Source organism: Mauremys reevesii, linkage group 8, assembly GCF_016161935.1.
Source record: "Mauremys reevesii isolate NIE-2019 linkage group 8, ASM1616193v1, whole genome shotgun sequence".
NCBI classification, from domain to species: domain Eukaryota; kingdom Metazoa; phylum Chordata; order Testudines; family Geoemydidae; genus Mauremys; species Mauremys reevesii.
The window spans coordinates 89,709,510-89,726,615 of NC_052630.1; the positions used below are offsets into that span (position 1 = coordinate 89,709,510).

A 17,106-nucleotide genomic window follows, 5' to 3' on the forward strand; every position below is an offset into this window, starting at 1 on the left:
TGCACAGGTAACCCAGGAAAAAAGGTGCAAAATGATTGCCATTGCTTTCGTGGACGGGGGGGCTGACGACATATACCCAGAATCACCCATGACACTGTTTTTTGCCCCATCAGGCATTGGGATCTCAACCCAGCATTCCAATGGTCAGCAGAGACTGGGGGAACTGTGGGTTAGCTACCCACACCTACCCACAGTGCAACACTCCGGAAGTTGACGCTAGCCTCGGTACTATGGACACAGTCCACCAACTTAATGCACTTAGAGCATTTTTTGTGGGGACACACACAATCGACTGTATAAAAACTATTTCTGAAAAACCAACTTCTATAAATTCGACCTAATTTCGTAGTGTAGACATACCCTCAGTCAGGGGCAGCTCTAGACATTTCACCGCCCCAAGCACGGCGGCATGCCGCGGGGGGCACTCTGCCGGTTGCCGGTCCCACGGCTCCAGTGGACCTCCCGTAGGCGTGCCTGCAGAGGGTCCACTGGTCCCGCGGCTTCGGTGGACCTCCCGCAGGCATGCCTGTGGACGGTCCACCAGAGCCGCGAGACCAGTGGACCCTCCGCAGGCATGCCGCCGAAGGCAGCCTGCCTGCTGCCCTCCCGGCGACCGGCAGAGCGCCCCCCGCGGCATGCCGCCCCAAGCACGCGCTTGGCGTGCTGGGGCCTGGAGCCGCCCTTGCCCTCAGTGAAGAGCCAACAGCAGCATGGCCAAGGTTGTGCACTGTCATGGGGAGCCCTGCAGTACCACTGAGGGTTCAGCATATCATGTGGGCATCTTTTTCCCAAGGTTCCTGGGATTTACACAATTTGAAGGCAGTATCCCCTTCCACCGTGCAGCCTCCCCAGTCTCAGTGTATTCAGGGGTGTATTCAAAGGACACCTTCATCCCAGAGCTTCCTGGCAATTCTGCTGCCCCTGTGGTATTTCTATAGCAGTGTAGGGTATGGCCTTTAGTTTTACTTCAGGCTGATATTACTTTTTGTATAAAAACATTACTTAGAAACTTGCGACCCACACATAGACTGTGACTTTGGATACCTGTTACAGTTGGCCTCATGCTGTGGATTTTCACAGTGCATGGTGATAAAATCACCATTAATTGGTGTATTAAGATTACACGTGTTAAGTTCTGTAATGCTCACTGTGGTTCTATGTTCAGTCTGGTTTATTGCTGGATCTGCGTTGTTAAGTTAGTCAATTTAAACGCAGTTCTCTGTCAAAAGAAATAGTGGCAAATTACTCAATATTTTATTCTTAATCTTTATTTAGGTCTTTGTTAGACTAGAATGTTTGATGTATTCTTTTAAAACTAGAGCATCAGCTGAATTTATGCAACTGTAGAGAATATCAAATTATGTACAAAGGAATGCTGAGATGGAATTCCCTTGTGTACTTTTACAGGAGTGAGTTAATTACACTTCACTCAGCAGGTTGTTCATAAATCCTAGATCTAAGAGTCAGTTTAAAAAAAAGATAGATTGGCCTTTAACTATCCCAGCTGGAACTCGGCTTTAAGGCTGAGCCATATTCCTGCTCAGACTGTTGTTTTAAACGCTTATAGCACTGTATCTTCGGCATTTAACAAAGTCTGCAAAAAGAAGCAGGATGATGTATTGAAAATAGTGTATACATTCTAGTTGGGGAGAAAAGTTTTAACTTTGTGTATGTGTTTTTCTATTATCGCTTGTAAAAGGGTGAATATGCATAACACACTAAATGCACATTAAAAGACACATTTTTCCCCTGTTTGTTAAACCTTTTCTTACCAGTGTAATTCTCTCCTGGTAGAGGTCATTGTAGAAACAAACTAAAACCTCTTCATTTTTCTATGGAAAAAACAGACATTTTCCCCAGAGGCTGAGTTAAGCCTGCACATCGGCAGATCTGGTGTGCTCTAGGTGTTTGTTTATTCTCTTGCTAAATGAAGAGCTTTAGCACAGTGGATACTTCTATAGTTTTGAAATACGTAGAAAAGGGCAGGCGATTTTGCTAGTTTCTAGTGCTGATTAATTTTCCTTCACAAACTTTGTTTCTTTTCTGGTTTAGGTGATTTATTTTATTTTTCATAAGTTCTTATTTTTTTAAGGGAAGAACTTCTTTAGGACGGATTGATGCAGATAACAACTGCAGTGCAAATATGTGACTGAACTCCTCCATTGATTTGGTTTGTACTCAATCGCTGAGTATGGCTCCATACAAAATCAGTGTGACCAGTACCTCTGTACAAATGTTTCCTGGTGTCCAGGTTTGACCTTAAATATCCAACTGTATGCTCAAAAGGGCTTAATATTTCTGTAAAACATGAGCCCTAGGGCAGGTTCTTTTGGAGCAGGGCACTTTTTTAAAAAAGGCATCTTCCCAGTGGGTAGTTGATTCCATCATTCAGCCATAAAGCTGGAGTGTGGAGGCAATAAGAGAAAACAACTGAGCCAGGGGAAGACAGAGCAGGGTAAAAAAGGACAAAACATGATAGAGAGCATACAACAAAATAGAAGATGCTGCTCTGGGGGAGTAGCTGGAGAATTAAGGTTGTTCAGGATCCATGGCTCAGAAGTAATGGGAGCATCAATTCAACAGAGTGGTGTGAGGGTTCAGATTGTGAGTATAGGGTAGTCACAGTTTAAAGAGGCCAAGTTGAACGATTTCATTGCTGATTGGTTTGATGTCGATTTGCCCCCTCCCCCCAAAAGAAATGATCATCATCAAATTGGAAGATGAATTGTCTCCAGAGCCCTTTCAGATATCTGAAAGGGCTCTGTCTTTAACACATTTGACAGAAAAGGTTACAGATAAACCTGATTATCTTATTCCTATTTGTAGTTTGTAAGTAAGGCCTGGTCAACGCTAAAAAGTTAGGTTGACCCAGCTACATTTCTCAGGGGTGTGAAAAATCCACACCCCTGAGCGACATAGGTTAGCTGATCCAACCCCTGGTGGTGACCGCACCAGGTCAGTAGAAGAATTCTTCAATCAGCTTAGCTACCGCCTCTGAGAGAGGTGGATTACAGTCCTTCGCTGATGGGAGAACCCCTCCCATTGCAGTAGTGTGTGTCTACACTGAAGTACTGCAGTGGCACAGACAAACCCTAAGACAGTTGAGTGTCATGGTAGTGTTTAGCCAGGTTTTTTGGGGGGAGTAGGAACGGGAGGGATGCTTGCATTCCACATCACCTTCTCCTTGAATCCTTTCTTTTGCTTCCTGTCTCATCACATATGTTCAAGCTCCTCTTCCACAAGGCTCTACGTAATCTTGTCCCTACCTACATCTCTGCTCTCTTCCTCTTATCCCCATCTCACTCCCTATGCTCTTCCCAAACCTCTCCCTACTCCTCCCTCTGTTCCTGTCTCCCAATCCCAGCTTCATGCCTTCTCTCTTGCAGCCCCAGGAGTGCAATAGTCTCTTTGTTCCCTGCCACCAAGAGTCCTCACTCTCTTTCAAATTCCTCTTTAAATTCCACTTCTTCAGAAAATCCTTCATCTCATCATTAGTAAATACCAGGCCCTCCCTCTCTTCAATTGTTGTCCTTAACCTATGGCTAAATAGGTGGCGACTTGGTTTACTGCTCCTGACTGGCTAAATCTTGCATGCATTGTATCATTTTTGTTAACTCCACTCACTTTTTTATCTCATCTGCTGCTTATGCCTAATATTTTAGGCTATGTCTACACTACAGCCTATGTCAGCAAAACGTATGTTGCTCGGGGTGTGAATATTCCACCCCACTGTGTGACATTAGCTTGTGTGCACTGTGTTACGTCGGCAGAAGAGCTCCCGCTGGCATAGCTTATGCCGCTCGTGGAAGTGGGTTTTTTAATGCTGACGGGAGAGCTCTCTCCCATTGGTATAAAACATCTTCACCAGATGTGCTGCAGCAGTGATGTATGTATAGACATGGCCTTAAATTGCAAGTTGTTTGGGGCAGGGGCTGTCATTTGCTATATGTTTGCGCAGCATCTAGCAGAATGGAACTTTACGTGGCTGACATCAAGGTGTGAACACAATGTTATATTAAATAACAACTGTCTTGCATTGATTGTATACCGTGAGGTCTTTGGGGTAGGAAATGTGCCTTACTTATGTTCTGTAAAGTTCTCTCTAATTTTACAGTTGCATGTAGATGTTTTATAATACAGTGATGCCAAAGTTTTCTTGATGAGTAGAAAACAATATGTCCATTTCAACAATGCCAGGGTTCAAGCAAGCTTTTGAGAATACACCTCTATCCCGCTATAACATGACCCGATATAACACCGGTTCGCATGTAGCAGCGGGGCTCTGGCAGCGCTTTAAAGGGCCCGGGGCTCCGGCTGCTGTGGGGAGCCCCAGGCCCTTTAAATCACCGCTGGAGCCCTGTCGCCGCTACCCCGGGGCTGCAGCAGCGGGGCTCGGGTGGCGCTTTAAAGGGCCCAGGGCTCCGGCTGCTCTGGGGAGCCCTGGACCCTTTAAATCACCGCTGGAGCTCTGCTGCCCCTACCCCAGGGCTATGGCAGCCGGGCTCCACTGATGATTTAAAGGGCCTGGGGCTCCTTACAGTGGCTGGAGCCCGGAGCTCTTTAAATCACTGCCAGAGTCCTGCCACCCCTACCCCAATATAGCGGTATTTCAGCTATAACATGGTAGGGATTTTTGGCTCCCCACGACCGCGTTATAGCGGGGTAGAAGTGTATATTTAACACACCCATTCTTTCCAATTACACCACATGCAACCCAAACCACTACCAAGTGCAGTACTTAAAATGGGGATCAACTCCCTCCACCCGGTGTAAGGCAAATCTAAATGTAGCAGGAAATGACAGATCAATGGGTATCCTACTGAGAAAATTACTAGGAAAACTTGGAATCTCCTGATGTTTTTGTCCTTGTACTGTAATGCTCTACCTGCTGATGGGAGTCTTGGGAGTCCATCGATCCGATGATGACAAATCTGAGCAAATCATCTATTGCTGGTCTCATGGTGTGCCCTCTGATGGCTATACAAGCCAATTCTAGAGATGCACATTTGGCTGCAGATGGTGGATGGGAAGTTCGCAGTCAGTGGGTTGTGCGCTGCTGGTGCTCTGTGATGTCGTTCGCGTGCCTCTTGTAGGAGACCGGCAGTGGTCTTCCTCGAAGGCGATGCAGGTATTTCTGACTGTTGCACGCCACTGTGTTCTGTCGCTGGCGGTGTCCTCAAGGTCCCTGTGTTTGATACTGTTATACTGCAGATTGGCTTTGATGGTGTCCTTGTAATGTTTTCGTGGATGACCTATATGCCGGATGCCCTGGGAGAGCTCACCATAGAGAAGCTGGCGGGGGATTCTGTTGGCATCCATGCGGCTGACAAGACCGGTCCAACGTAGCTGTGACTTCATGATCATCATTTCGATGTTTGTCATCTGGGATCTCTCGAGGACCTCAAGATTGGGCACTTTGTCTTGCCTGCGGATCTTCATGATGTTGCGGAGGCAACGCATGTGGAATGCTTCGAGCTCCTTGATGTGATGCCTATATAGTGTCCATGTTTCACACCCGTACAAAATTGATGAAAGAACAGCAGCTCTGTACACAAGCAGTTTTGTTGACATCCGGATGTTGTGGTGGTTTAAAACTTTGACCCGCAGATTATCCAAAGCAAGCCAGGCACTTGGCTGTCGTGTGTTGATCTCATTATCCAGTGATCTATCACTGGATATGACACTACCCAGGTATTTAAAGTTCTCCACTACTTTAAGCTGAGTGCCATCAATGGAGATACTTGGGACAGAAGCATTTGATCCAGGTACAGGTTGATGGAGAACTTCTGTCTTTCCGAGGCTGATAGTTAGTCCGAAGAGTTGCGAGGCCTCGGCAAACTTGTTGACAATGTGCTGAAGATCATTTTCAGTGTGAGCCATGAGGGCACAGTCATCAGCAAAGAGTGCCTCAAGAAGGAGTTTCTGCACTGTCTTAGTCTGCATATTTACTGGTAATTGGAAGCATGACCTATTTCTACCTCTTTGAGGAGCTTTTTAAAGAATAATTTGCTCAATAGCCCATTAAGAAAATACTTCTCCTAAACTTTGAGCACAAATAAATATATAAATTCTTCAGAGTTGTGTTCAAAATGTATATAAAGTTGCAAACTGTTCATCACCATAGTCTGAAGTAGAGTGCAAATACTACCATTGAGAATTTTTGTGGCTGTTTGTGTAGTGTAGATACTCCTAAATTCTGAAGGAAAAGATTATTGTGTAGTATTTTGGTTGTTTGTTTAAAACTCCTCTTAAAATTAGGAATTTATGTAGGCAGCCAGCCCACCTTTAAAATCACGTAGCTAGTCTGTATTCTGTTCAAAAAATCTGCAGAAGAGATCTACTCAGTTTTGGGAGGACTATGTAAAGTAGTGCTGCTGCTTATGTTTATTTGAAGATGAGGGAAGAAATAGCATAGGTTCAGTACCAAATTGGGCAATTTATTTTCCAAAGGGCATCAATGTCTTGTATGTCTGAATTACCAAAAAGCCTAACTATTTAAGAAAATGGACAGTGGAACTTATTAATAAGGTCATTATTAGAATTTTCTTTTGTCCAGTACTTTTTAAGGTCAAATTTTACAATGTAAATCCAGCGTAACTCCATTTTTTTAAATGGGAGAAACTGTTTTTCAATGAAGCTAATCTGGATTTACATCAGTGAAGCTGAGAGAAAAATTTAGCTCTTAAACTTTTTAGTAGCTACTCTTTGACCTATTTTTGTTTTGGCCAAGGAAGATTTAATGGAAAAGGTAGAGAAATCATCAAGTGTGTGTTCCATTTTAAGAAGAAAAGATTTTCCTTTTTCCCCCCTTGCAACTTTTTTTTGTATTGTTGTAGCACCTCTGAGCATTAGTCATGAATCAGGATACCATGCTATGCACTGTACAAACACAGGACAAAATTTTATAGTATATTAAGTAAAAATTGAGATGCATTGAACCAAAGTTCGGATTGTATTTGTTGGAGTGGATCCAGGCTCTCTGGGAAAGGACTTCACACCACTTAGCAAATACCTCTTCTTTACTCCAAACATTTTTTTAAAAATATACAATCAATTTGCTCTGTTGATAACCAATAAATCTTTGAATATGGATAATAATGTACTTAATATCAAATTCAGTGGCTGTATTGCTTGTCCTATCTAACAGCATGTGTTGCAGGCTAGCAGCTGGAAGTTTTGTCTTAAACAAAAAACAGTATGTTCAAACAAGCACATTTTATTCTTGCAACAAGGAACCATGTTTTTGCTAGGCATTTGCATGGGGCCTAAGACAATAGAGCTGTCGCCCGTGACTGGGACTCCTAGGTGCTATTGTAATACAATTAATTAATAACTTACCTAGAGAATACAACTCTCAATCTGGCTAGATTCTTTTAAATTGTTTTTTAAAAAAATCTGCGAGAAGTCCAGTTTAGGACCTGAGTTCTCAAACTCAGGCAATCTCAGGCAATGTAGTTGGACCACACTCCCCTGCCCCTTTACAATCACATAATATCCTTGTGGCAACAACAGCCATTGTTTGTGTAAAAGTATTACATTTAACTTGTACCCTTTCAGTACAGTCCTTACCTTAGGCCTTAGTTCCTCCTGTGCCTCTGACACATTGTCATCAGTGAAGGAACTGGACTACTCAGTCACTTGCTAGTTGTGGTACTTCCCAAGTGATGCCAGCACACTCAATATCCTATCTCATTGTCTTCTGCCAGTTCTTCCTTGGCCTTCCTTGCTTTCTCTTTCCTCCCTCGGTACCCAGTTGAATGCTTGTTTAGCGTGTATGCCGTATGGAAGATAGAAGACATGTCCCAACTACCTGAGTCTTCTTTCTGTGATGCTTTTTTTGAACATCCTGCTCTGTTAGCCCCCTTACTCTCCCATTTGTTATGTTGTCTTTCAATGAAATGTGTATTCTCTTCCTCAGCCATCTGTGATGGGCAGCCTCCAATCTCTTTTTGTTAGTGATTGTCGTTGGCCAAGTCCCTGCTCCGTACAGTAGCATGCTCAGTAGAATGTATTGACCTTTAGTTTGGTGTGGAGACCTCTGTGTGACCAGATATTGTTTATCCTCCAAAAGTGGTGCTTGCTTCTCCTGCTCTCATGTGCCTATTCTTTCACAGCCACTTTTGAATGTCATCACGCTGTCCAGATAGCAGAACTCTTCTACCTGTTCAATTTCTGTTCCATCCACATACACCTTTGCATCCGTTGTCCTACCTTTGTAAATCGGTTTCCTTTACATTTTTTTTCAATCCAATTTTTGCTGCTTCCTGTTCTACCTCTGATGCAAGGACAGTCATTCTGTTCCATTTTAGACTTAGTAAAGTAACGTCATCAGCAAAGTCAAGGTTATCTAGCTCATCTCCGTTAACCCCGGTTACAGCATCCATGATACCTTTTGTTTCCTGCTTCATCACCCAGTCTACTGCTAATCCAAAGAGGATTGGTGATAACTCATGGCCTTGTCTAACTCTAATCATAATATCAAACTACTCTCCCAAGCCTGTGTCCAATCTTACAGCACAGTTGCTGATTTTATGTGTGCACGCATATTTTTACAAACCACTCAGCCATCACATTCTTCACTTCCTTCAGAACTTTTGGATGTACAGCAGCTGATTCTGGTGACTTGTTGCTCTTAAATTTATCTGTTTGCTCCAGAGATTTATCTTTAACACCTCAATCTCCATTCAGTTCAAAACATCCACATATGATGTGTATCTTGGGTTTTTTGATTTGCAGACATAGTAGCACATAAAAAAATGCATTCTCTGCAATAATTACACAGGTATTGGCCTGTATGACGAGTAATATCAATTGATCTTTTTCAAATGCATTGAGATTGCCTGAAGTATAAAATACATTTATCCAAATAAATATGTTCTTTGTTAATGTTAACTTTTCCTACTTTTTCTTACTGTATGACTTTTACATTTTCTGATTAAAAACTAAAACCTGGAGAAAATGGCCTTTAATATTCCTTATCATATTTTTTTGCTGAGTTAATTTTCAATGTTGGTCCATTTTTATGTTTACTATCTTCTCTGGGTATAATTTCTCTTATTAATAGTATTAACATAGAGAATCTCTTGAATGGGAGTTGGTGGCTTTAAAATTGTCTTACTTTAACTGCAGGGAAATCAATTAGTATTATTTTGAAATTGCACATGACTACTTCTTGCAGAAAACAGCCTTACTTTCCAGCACAGGAGCTGAGTCGTACCTCTCTAGTGCTTCTTTTCTTCCTCTGATTGTCTCACAGTATGATGAAATAATCTATTTAATGAAGGGGAACACGGCCCCATAGCAAAAATTTCTATCAGAAATTAATAATGTAAACTCTCCACCCATATAAAAGGAAAACTGATATAATAGCTGTGCCTTTTTGTTCTGCTATGGTTAGGGTTCTGTCAGTATTTCCATGATAAAGTCCTAGTTTTAGGCTTCGTCTAAATATAAAAATTCACTGTCAAATTTTACTTGTAACATTTCTAGTGAAGGAAGAATGATTTGTGTAAATTGAAATAAAAGCTTGTTAAGCTCTTTATAACTGCAGCACCAGTAGAAGTGAACAGTTTAAGATTCTTTTTATATTTATAGAAGAAAAATTGCTTTAACTTATAAATAAAAGTCTGATCCTGTGGTCCTTAGGCAAAACTCCTCTTTGAACTCTTTGGGAACTTTGACTCAGTAGAGAATGTAGGTTTAGGCCCTGAATGTATTAGTGGATTTGTGTAATATAAGTTCTAATTGCTTTTTGTATGGGGGGAAAGAGATATGTATGGGTTTTTGAGTAAGACCTTAACAGAAGTCTTTTCTCTGTTTCTTTTAAATTGCATTTTATTTTTAAATGATGTTTTTAATCTTAAACATGCTGCTGTAAAACCAAGGCAGTTTGTTGTTGTACACGAGTTCTGGCTTTCTAACTCCTTAAGCCAACTCCTCTTTTTTTTTTTTTTTTTTTTAATAGTTGCGAGTCACTGTCCAGTAATGTTCCAGTCTCCTGGCTCAGTTCACTGGACAGTGGTGTAGCTATGTCATGTGAGTAGTTTTACTGGCAGAGCTGTAAACATGTCAGCTCAGGTGCTGTCTGGGAGATAGTGTCATAAGAACTTTGGTTTGGGCATTGTTGTAAGTTTCTGGTAAGCAATCTCTTAAAGAGCATATTGCTCACACATGTCTGGTACAAAACAGCCAGTGCTCTCATGGGACTGGCTTCGCTTTTGTAGTTGCACAACAGGAAATCTGAACTATTATGAGTTCTTTAGATTGCTAACTACAGCTTATTTTGTGATTGTGTGGAACTAAAACGTTTTCGCTTAGGCATCAGTAAGTGTAAGATTTTAAACTAGACTAAGCTGTTTTCAGTGTTAAATTATTTCTTCCCATTTTAAAAACTCTTCTTCCATATTTGTGATAGACTATATAATATATTCCTGGATGACCAATGTCACTTAAAATATCCTTTTATTGAGCTGGCTATGACTATCTTGTATGTAAAAAATAGTTTGTTTGCTGTGTAAGCCTTTAAATATGATGAGTCAACAGATGGTTAATTCACCGCATAATAAACCAAAACAGAAAGTCTCTTGACTTCTTAATTCTCAGCAGTTTTCAGGTAGGATGAATTTTCCAAAAATAAAAAGTGCACCTGAAAACACTTCACCACCACCAAAACCAGACATCCTGCTCAAATAATAGCATGCTGTTTCCCAGCCAAAAAGAAAAAAATATTGAATTGATCTCTCAGTAAAATCTTCTCCTCAAGTCCTTTGCACATGAAATTGCCAACCCTGCCATACTGACAGCATTTTAATAGCTCGGTAACACAGTTTCCCTCAGTGTGCACACACTGTACACTACTACTAGGAATGTCTCCCAAATAGTGCTGATATTATTAAATTAATATGGTATAGATGGTAGGCCAGACTGGAAGGTGATTTAGTATCTATGTTAGATTTTTTTTTTTTGTGTCAAAATGTTGATGCACATAATATGTCAGCCATCTGTGAACCCTTGACAGTCTTCTGCACAGCCAAATTACATAAAGACTTCTCACCTCTCAAAAACAGACACTGTTCCCAGAGCACATTAAACACTGCTTATACCAGATTAAGCAGTTAACAATGCTAGGGCTTATTTTCCCTTTAAATTTAAGAAGATAAACTTTTGTTCCTGCAAATGTGGGATTTGGGCAGACTGAGTGAGTTCTACCTTACAGGTGCTGTATGAGCTGCTCCACTCGTTTCGGCCAGTATACTACAGCCCTGAGCTGTAGCACCTCAGCGACTCCCGTCCTGCACCTCTTTTGAGCATTGTCTGCCAATTGTGACCAAAGACTTTTTTTCATGTGTGACTTAAATCAGGAATTTAATATAGGTCCACAGAGCTTGAAAGGCTAGGGAATTAGGGCTTTGCACCACCTACCTTTCCTTTAGCCCATCCCATCTCATCCCTCCCCTCCCCACCCTGGTCCAGAAATCACGCTGATTTTTCAGCTGTTTTGCAAATGAGGAAAGAATCAATATTTACCAAATGAAAAGACAAAATCAGTTTGGGCGTTGGAGTTGGGCCACATTCACAATTTTACAGGAGCCTGATAGGCACTGCTGATTTGCAAAAAATAGAACCGATTGTAGTCACACTCATCATAAGTGGGAAAGTTTCACCTGGGGAGATAGCATGTCTCAGCATGCATTTCTCCATCCCAAATGGAGCACTGTATGCTGTAGTTTCTGTGGATCACACCTCTGTATTCAGGATAAAAATGGTCACAATGCATTGTTACTTGACCAGATTTTCATCTGCAGATTAATGATACTTCTTCAGAATTTCAGGACAGAGACTGTCTGTTACTATGTGTATGGGCAGTGCACAATATGAGCATAATAGAACTAGATCTCAGTTGGGGATTCTAGATGCTATTGTATTACAAAAAATAACACATTTAAACCCTTGAAAACAAACTGTTTCAAAGGAAGCACTATCACCATTTGGGTTTTTGTCTTGGAAAGATTTTATGTTGAGAACAGTCAAAGCTGAATAAGTTTCTGTAAAATGGAGTGTTTGTAAATTTGAAAAAAGTCTAGGGTCAGGTCAGTGATACAGTAAACTTTGGAGATGAGGGAGCAACCTGTACTGCAACTATCAGTTAATAAGTTTTTTTCCTATCACGGAATTTGGATGATTTCCTTCTGGTAGTGATCTGTGTTTGAAAGGACTGGCAGTGTGTGCTGTCTGCTCTGCCTTCCCAACATACAACCGTGAGAGATGCATTTTCTTTCCAGATTGCACCATCTTTGCTCCAGCTCTGCCAAGGAAAGCTGAAATACAGAAACCCTTGATGGAAATACTTTGTGAATTGGATAGTACGTAACCCACAGCCAGTTCAGTTCTGAAAATACTGCATGCAGTGTCTGCACTAGAGACTATCCTAATCTTTGAACTGGCATGATGGTTTATAGAACTCCTTCAGTCATATTTGCTGAAAGTCAGCCATTTAGAGTGGTAGCATCATTTAAATTTATTCTGTTTCATTCTTCTCTAGTCTCCTTTTCCCTGATGGAAATAAGGGAGTTACTAGAAAAGTAGGTCAGTGTTGTGAAAGTGATTATTTAAATGGCCAGATTCATCTAGATCTGTGAGATTTATGAGTGTGTTTATTTTTTAACATGCATGATCCAGGAAATAAGTTTGAAATGATACTTGGAAATCTGTTATTTAATGTCCCTTCTGCCTGCTTTTCAATAGGAGGCACTGTCTGTCATTTTCTAATTAAGCTAACCACCAGCATGCTAAGTAGAGTCCTTCCACATTGTGCATTTGGCTTTCTTCCAGCTGGAAAAGCTTTTGTATTGTGTGTAGCTTGCTGAAGGCTGACAGCATTCATTCTAAAGCTCTATACTCTGCTGTTTCACTTTTTTATGTTCTGCTTATGTGCAGCATACTCCTGCTCCCACTGAAGTTGATGAGAGTTCTGCTCCTGACTTCAGTGGGAATGGCAGCAGGCTTTTGATGATCTTTGAATTGTCTCCTGATTCATCGTTGTGATTATACAGTAAATGCTGTGTTATCCGGCACTTTACCAGCCGGAAAGCTCTATAAACTGGCATTTCTGATCTTCAATAGGGTTGCCAGGTGTTCAGTTTTCGCCTGGTTGAAAAAAAAAAAGAACCCTGGCAGCTCCGGTCAGCACCACTGACCGGGCCATTAAAAGTCCGGTTGGCACAGGGTCGGCAGGCTCCCTACCTGACTCCACATGGCTCCCTGAAAGTGGTGACATCCCTACTGCTCCTAGGCAGAAGAATGGCTACGGGGCTCCGTACACTGCCCCCGCCCTGAGAGCTGGCAGCCGCAGCCAATGGGAGACTTATGTGAGTCACTGTATGTAATCCTTCTCTCAGGTAAGCAAGAGGAGATAGTGAGACCAAGTTTTGAAAAGTCAGTTGACATAGTGATCCCAAGGGGAAAAGGAATCATGCAAACTCCAAGCCCTTATGTATGGTAATGAACCTGATCTTCTGAAATGTCAAGTATCCTTAGCCTCCTTTGAATCAATGGAAGTTGAGGGTATTCCTTGCTCAGCAGAATCCATCCCAATGTGAGTAACTGTGGGGAGTAGGAATCTATCCTCCATATTTATTAGAGCATTCCTCATTTTAGTGTCTAATTCTACACTCATTTTCTCCGAACCAGCAGCATAAGAAGCAACCCCTGTTATCCCACATATACACACAACTCCCCAAGGGTGCAAAAAAGAAATTCTAAATAACCAAGCCAAATACAAAATTGGGAGAGTGGTCTGCCAGGTAGATGTTGTTGAGATAAGTTCCTGTCTGCATCCTGTAAAACTTGCCCATACCGGTGTTGCCCTGGCCTCTTCGTTTGTCATTCAGTGTTGAACGCATTCTAAGGCAATATGCATTTCCTCACCTTTTGGGGGCGAAGCCAGACTTTAAGGCACCTGCTCCCCTACATGGTGTTAACTTCGCTTGTGCCAATCAGAAACAAACACAAACAGGTTTTGGGCCCCATCCCCTATGACACTTCTATGATGTCATAGTGGGTACTTTATGGCCTGCCTGCCATGTGCAGGCAGGAAGAGGAGAAAGAAAACCGAATCCTGTGTATACCCGTGTGTCCTGTGTATACCTGTAACCGAGCCTGATCACCTCGAAGCCTCTCTCTCAGCTCACGTGTTTCAAACAGAGCTTCTACGTTTGCCGGTCGTTATGCGTTGGTTTGTATTTGTAAGTATCAGTTATTACTAAATGCTGCATCTTTGTTTATAAATATTGTTAGTAGATATTTTAGTCATTGTGTGTTTTAAGTTTCATTAACTCTATTAGCTAATCATACGCTGCTCCCTTACCCCTTGTAATTATCCCCCATAAAACTTTTAAATTGATTAAGTTTAGTGTGTGTGTGTGTGTGTGTGCAGTTTGTATCGTGACCCACACTCTCCTTGCATCCCGTACCAATATAGTCTGTTGCCACGTGCAGCCTGGTAAATAACAGGCCTGCATTTTCTTTCGCCCCTGCGAGTCCGTGGCAATCTACAGATGTGTGTGACACAGATAATGTAAGATTCCATTTTGTTCAGTCCCCTGAAGTGCACTGCTCCTGAGTCATGTGTATTTGGCAGAGTGCCAACCATAAGTGCTGACCAAGCAGACCCATCAGTGTGATAGCAAGGGCAATGCCGTTACACTGCAGGTGGGAATCCAATGAAATAGCCATTTCACATGGCCCAGAAAAACAGAGGGACTGGACAAGTTATAAAAAAGTGCCCTGGTCAGAAACCAGACTGCTTAACCTTGTACCTGATTCAAGCAGCATTCGTGGCATTACTGAGTCAAACTGGTAATGGACAGTAGCTTGATTATAAAGACAGCTGTTACCAACAGATATCTTAGTGCTTATCAGTGATACAGCAGTTCAGATGGGTCGTAGTAAAATATACTTTTCTGAAGTATATTTAAATATGATGCATCCTAATGCTGTTAAATGTCTGTTCTCCCCAGCACACACCCAGAACCCCCTTGTCACAGGTTAGCTAGCCCTCTGTTGGGAGTCAGGCCTCCAGTTACCTGTGACAGGCTCCACTAAGGAGAATGAGCCAATCCAGATCCACCTTTGAATAGTTAATTGCCAAGGTGGTGGCAGCAGTTAATAAGCTAAGGAACACCTTGGCTTAATAAAGGGTTGTGAGGGCTCAGTTCAGCGGTCCCAGAACACAAGAAGCTCTTGAGGAGAGGGATACTTGGGGAAGCTGGTTAGGGAGCTGTCATAAACAGATAGTTAAGGGTTAACCTTAAGACAGCTTGGGTGGCGGCATGGAGCAACCCACCGCCTCTCAGCTCTTCTACCCGATCCCAGTTTGTTGTAAAACAAGAACTTTTATATAACAAGATTCTTTCTGGTGGACACCAGAAAGGCCAGAATCCTCAAAAACAGTTGGTAGTTCCAACTAAGTACCGGTACAAGCTCTTAAGCTTGGGCCATGACATCCCAGTGGTCATTCTGGGGTAAACATAACCAAGGACAGGTTGGGAAAGTCCTTCCATTGGGAGGGGATGAGCAAAAACATTGCCAAGTATGTCCGGTCAAATGCATACAAGGTGTTCTTCAATGTCAAATTTCTTGTTGTTTACTTAGTAGTATATGTAATAGTGCATGTGTTTTGTTAATCTGTTTATTTTACAGTTCTAGGAGGAAATCACCACCAGTAGTTCCCACTGTTGGCGATTTGGGGGGCGTGTCATAAACAGATAGTTAAGGGTTAAGGTCTCTTATACCTGTAAAGGGTTAACATGCAGTACCTGATGACCACCTGACCAGAGGACCAATCAGAGACAGATTATTTTCAAATCTCTGTGGAGGGAAGCCTTTGTCTGTGTTCCCTGTTTTGCTCAGAGAGTTCTTTTTGGATCTAAGAAAGAACAGTCATGTCTCCAAGTTCTCCTGGAGTAGTTTCTACTATTTAATAGTGAGTATTAAATTAGAAAGGCGGATTAGTCTTTTGAGTTGCTTTCTATATTTGCAATTGTGTATTTTGCTAAAGGAAATTCTTTATTCCTATTTGCTGATATTGCTTTTACTGAGAAAGAAGGGAGGGGGGATTCTCTCCAGAGATTGATAAGTTTAGACCCTGTATTGTTCTATCTTAAATTACAGAGACAAGTTACTTTCTTTTTATTCTTTAATAAATTCTTTTCTATTAAGGACTTGTTTGGTCTTTCCTTGGGTGGATTCTCAGGGAAAGAGAAGGGAGGGGGGAGGAAGCAGGGGGAATGGTTTATTTCTCCTGGGTATAAGAACTCCATGGATTTGGGGCTCTTGGAATCCCCTAGAATTTGGGGAAGGACTGTGTCTCAATCCACATTTCCTGATTGAGTGGTGGCAGCTTACTAGATCTAAACTAGGATTTTAGTTTAGAGGGAAACCAAGTCAGGTCCCCACATTGGAGCCCAACAGTTCCAAGTGGGGGTGAGACCTTGACATGGTGGCATGCGGGTCCTCACCTTGAAACCCCCCAGTTTCAAGTGAGGGTAGACTCTGACGGGAGCTCACCATGAAAGGGAACCTAGGAAAGGTACTCCTAGAGGGAAGAGGTTCTGAAGGGGAGAATTGAGTGCCATGCCCTAGAGAGAACTGGTCCCAGTACAAGGAACTTACCACATGTTGGCAGGTGGTCCAGATGGCAGCAGAACTACACACCACTCCAGAGAAGAGCAGCAGTGGTTTGATCTCTGGGGAGGCTGAGAGTCTAGAGTGGGAACCCTTCCCCAAGTGATAACAGTTAGACTGCTGGTGTGCAGAGGCCACTGCCTGTCATGCTGACCAACGTTGTCTCTGTGTTTCCTTGTAATCCCCGCCTGTCTGTATTCATCTGTTGTCTCGTGTCTTATTATACTTAGAGTATGTCTAACATCTCAAGCAGGACAGCACGTGCATAGGCTCCAACTTCTCCCGGCGCCTGTGGGTGCTTGACCCACCCTCACCCCGACTCCACCCCTGTCCTGCCTCCTTCCACCCCCATTCCAACCCCTTCCCCAAAGTCCCCGCCCCAACTTTGCCCCCTCCCTGCCCCTATTGGACGATTCCTCCAAA

At 42.4% G+C, this 17,106-nt stretch overlaps 1 protein-coding gene and 1 long non-coding RNA gene across 4 annotated transcripts in view; one reads left to right on the forward strand and one right to left on the reverse strand.

The window, feature by feature from the left end:
• LOC120370398 overlaps window positions 1-13,980 on the reverse strand; it is a 37,218-nt gene extending 23,238 nt beyond the window's left edge. Inside the window, exons 1-2 of the long non-coding RNA XR_005583727.1 lie at window positions 13,927-13,980; window positions 1,045-1,219 (exon numbers count right to left, since the gene is read on the reverse strand). This is a non-coding gene — a long non-coding RNA (uncharacterized LOC120370398). The remainder of the gene's footprint in view (window positions 1-1,044; window positions 1,220-13,926) is intronic.
• GNG12 (G protein subunit gamma 12) overlaps window positions 1-17,106 on the forward strand; it is a 149,061-nt gene that overhangs the window by 42,326 nt on the left and 89,629 nt on the right. The window lies entirely within an intron of this gene.